This window comes from Marmota marmota, unplaced genomic scaffold, assembly GCF_001458135.2.
Source record: "Marmota marmota marmota unplaced genomic scaffold, marMar, whole genome shotgun sequence".
Classification (NCBI taxonomy): domain Eukaryota; kingdom Metazoa; phylum Chordata; class Mammalia; order Rodentia; family Sciuridae; genus Marmota; species Marmota marmota.
In genome coordinates this window covers 30,916-34,938 of record NW_026009015.1, presented here as the reverse complement: position 1 = coordinate 34,938, position 4,023 = coordinate 30,916, and the positions used below count along the sequence as shown (strand labels likewise).

At 48.3% G+C, this 4,023-nt stretch overlaps 1 long non-coding RNA gene across 6 annotated transcripts in view; it reads right to left on the bottom strand.

The window, feature by feature from the left end:
• LOC107133805 overlaps positions 1-4,023 on the bottom strand; it is a 14,590-nt gene that overhangs the window by 10,285 nt on the left and 282 nt on the right. For 4 of the 6 annotated variants that reach the window (XR_007345441.1, XR_001502395.2, XR_001502397.2 and 1 more), the window contains exons 2-4: positions 2,506-2,554; positions 1,869-2,009; positions 132-332 (exon numbers count right to left, since the gene is read on the bottom strand). This is a non-coding gene — a long non-coding RNA (uncharacterized LOC107133805). Of the gene's footprint in view, positions 1-131; positions 333-436; positions 649-1,868; positions 2,010-2,505; positions 2,555-4,023 lie in introns of all 6 variants that reach the window. The other 2 variants (XR_007345439.1, XR_007345440.1) reach the window with 2 other exon arrangements.

The window sequence follows — 4,023 nt, the reverse complement described above, 5'->3', positions numbered from 1 at the left end:
CCCCCCCCCCCCTGGTGTGGCGGGAGAAGAACGATGCCAGAGTTTAAGCCACAGCACCCCACGAACATACAGAAGGGCAACTCACACTCACCTACAGGGTGTCTGGGAGGGTTTGCTCGGGCCACACTCACCAGGGAGGGGTCGGCGTAGCAGATAGGTACTCTGATTATCCACATCATAGAATGGGGAGAGCTGGAGAACAGAGCTAGACTTCCATCCTCAGTCCGGTGGGCCCCACATCACTATGCTTTGGTGTCTGGTTGACTCCAGGGCTGTGTTGAAGCCATTACAAACATTTCTTCTGGCACTGTTTGCCTCTGAATTCCTATTATCTGTCAGGGAATGAGATTAAACAGAGTGAGACATAATTTGAGGGTGGAACTGAAGATTTCCTGCTGGAAGAGAAAGCCCTGTGCCACTGTAAGCTGAAGCCAACCTTTCCCACCAAAGAGACTCCAGGGCTGTCGGGTCACAGCGGCTCCTCGGAGGGAAGACACCGAGTGTCCTAGAACCCTCAGGGTGGCTTCACCTGATGGGGGCCCCTGTTTCTCAGATGCACGTGGTGTTGGAACAACAAGGACCATCCAATCACAGCACGGTATCTGCATCTCGGCAGGCAGCTCTGAAACCCAGACGGTTTTGCTGTACCTGGAAAGAGGCCTGGCTATAAAACTGGACAGAACTGGGATGTGAATCCCAGACCCAGGCTCTTCTGCATCAGCAACCCAACTTCTTACTGTTTGTCTCCCTTTGCTATGCAGAACCAAATGCTAGGGCCCCTGGGATTCTAGCTTACACTCCAGGCAGGATGAGGTTGGGAATGGTGGTGGTGGGACTGGTGCCATTTCTGCCTTTTCTTATTTATTGTTCCCCTGTCCACAGCACACACTTCATTTCACGCTTAGGTGTGCTAAGTTAAGAGGAATTACACTGGGCTTCGGTGAACAAAATTCATGCTCGCGGTGTACTATGTTGCAGATAGAACCAGCTGTGGACCTGACTTCTCTAGTGGATGGTGTAAAACAGACACAGAATCTCATGTGGGAAGCGGATGGCATCCTTAGTAAAAGATAAATGACGAGTTGCATGCAAGCACTGCAGAGTCCCTTGGAGGGTCCCCGAGTCAAAGACTGATGACCTTGGCCTCCTGCTGACCCACACCCTGGCAAAGGGAGGACAGCTCGGCTAGTTTACTTTCTTTTTGTTCTTTTTAGTTATACAAGACAGCAGACTCCATTTTGAGATGTTTAAACAAGCATGGTATATATCTTATTCTAATTAAAATCCCAGTCTTGTGGATGGACACCATGTTGAGATTCACTGTGGTGTATTCACATATATACACATAGGAAAGTTATGTCAGACTCATTCCTCTGTCTCAGTTAGAATGCTTTGTCACTACAGAAAGCTCAGACTGTATCTAAGACGGAACCTGCCGTGGACCATCATTACACCAAAACAGTCGTTATCAAGGGCAGATCAAATCTTGTTTACTTAATTTCCTTGGTCAAGGAGGCTATAAAGTGACAGATTCTTTCCTTGTTTCTGCTACTTAACTCTCCACTGCAAGGGAGACCTCCAGCCTGCATCTCATCATGGTACAAAAATTATAGCCGCAACTGCAAATTCCAAAGGCAAATGCAACATTGGGTCCATATGAATGAAGGGGAGATCTTTGTGAATGTATGCTATTCTCTTCCTTGAAATCTTTTACACATATGCCTTTATTACTATTTACGTAGGTGTCACTATTCTTTAAGCTCATTTTTATCATATAATTAAGGCATACGACATGATGTTTTGCACTACATACACAGTGAAGTGATTACTGAGGTCGATCAAATTAAACTGTGGCCTTCCACACTTACCATTGTGTATTGTATTTCTCAGTAAAACTTGCCCCGGAAGCCCAGCTCTCAGACCTATTCCAATTAGTCAGTCGATCTGGGAAATCTATAAGGAATCTTCATCATGTGCCAAGTCAGTAAGCTTTTCCAGCCATCTACTCCCTAGGTAAAACAGAAACTGCAGCTAGGCGTGATGGCAAACACCTGTAATCCCAGCGGCTGGGGAGGCTGAGGCAGGAGGATCATGAGTTAAAAGCCAGCCTCAGCAACTCAACCAGGCCTTAAGCAACTCACTGATGCCCTGTCTCTAAATAAAATGTAAAACAAAACAAAACAAACAAACAAACACCGAAACCAAAAGGTGGTGTCTTGGAGAAAAAGGTGTGCAGAGGGTGGGCGTGGACAGTTTCAGTTTGGGACATGCTGATCATTAACTGTTGTGGGAGTCAACCACAACGGTGACTCTGGGGAGCTGACCTAACCTCTCAGTGCCTAGCATGCCATTTCTGTGATTGGAGAATAATAAATAAGAATTAGAAAACATGACTTAATTAGTTTCATCTGTTTAGTGTAGGGGAATGTTCTCTTTTTATCCAGAAGCATCGTGGTGGTTATGGTCAGGTAGTCACCATGCAAAAATGGGAATCTGTCTACTTACCCACATATAGGCTTCGGGTGTGCTCACCACAGAGCATGTTTTGCAAATGCTGAAAGATAGGCAGGAAGGGAGGGAGAGGGGGAGAAGGGAAAAGTAAATAAATTGAATATAATCCGAGCTGACCACCACCTGCGTGGAGCATAATTGTCTGTCTCCTATGGAAGACTTAACCTCTCCTCCTCTCATCCTTCAAGCTCCTGATAATAGGCCCTCTCTCTCTCCAGCCGGTAGGGCACGGGCTTTGGGATCCACTTTCCCTACCACTCTTTTCTCTTGGAGGTCACGTCCACTGCCCCAGAGTTCACTGAGTGCAAAAATGTGACTGGTGGGTGGTTAGTTGGCTCAAGAGGTCTACAGTTTAGGAGGGAGGACTGATTCAGATATCTGGATCTGGAATGGGGTACTGAAGCCACAGACACTTGGATTTGCATCAGTGATACCCCAGTTATTCCCTGTGTAACTCTGGGCTGGTTATGAAACCTCTCTGTGGCCGTTACCTCACTTTACAAACATTTTTATTTGGTGCTGGGGATCCAACCTAGGGTCGCCAACCTGCTGGGCAAAACCTCTGTCACCTGAGCTCCAGCCCTCATTTGGGGCTGCGGACAAAGTTCAGTGGCAGAGGGCATTCCTAGGTGGCGCAAGTCCCTGGGTTCCATATCCAGCACTGGAACACAAAAAGACACCTCATCTATAAAATGAGGATGATGATCACAATCTGGGACAATTACTGATTTCTGCCTTCACCTACACCATGAGTATGCGACCATCTGGAAAGCATAAAATGCTGTTCATGGGTTAGTAACTTCCAGGGCAAAATGATCATCTCTTTCCATACATATGGATCTGCTTGGAAAGGCATGAAAGATGCCCTGCTTAGTTTGACCTTGTTGAACATCTCCTGACTCCTGATGCAAGTCATGGCGAAGAAATTCCAGCATGATTTCCTGCTCTGGGAAACGCTGACCACAAAGGACCACCCTTCCCCATGCGACTAAAGATATGAGGCCTGCACTCTGTCCACCCGGCCACCAGTCCCACACCACTCGGGTATGACAGGCCCTCCTGACTCCTGGTCCACTGTCTGTCTCAAGGATGATGCGCTTAGATTTGGAAGTTTCTTCTCCTCGACTAGCTGGGCAGCGATAATCACTCCCCATTCAGTTTACAGAGAGCACCTCTGATCATATCAATAACCTCCGCCCCCGTTAAATCTCCCCCACTATAGCCTGTCTATTCCTCGCGAAACGCAAAGGCAAGAGCCACCCCGCCGCGACACTGGTATCCACATCCAGGGCCCTCTGCCTACTGCAGCAGCCCGAATGGGTTCCATGTCTTTGCGTGTGTGCGTGCGCACGCGCGTTCCTTCTCGGTGGGCTCCTTCCGCCCTTGCAAAAACAGCTAGTGAAAAAAACCCAAATCACAGAGCCGGTATCCGGTCTCGCGCGCTCCAGACCAGAACGAGCCAGCCCGTCCCCGAGCAGGTGGCCTCCCGTGACCCCCTCGCCGGTTCCCACG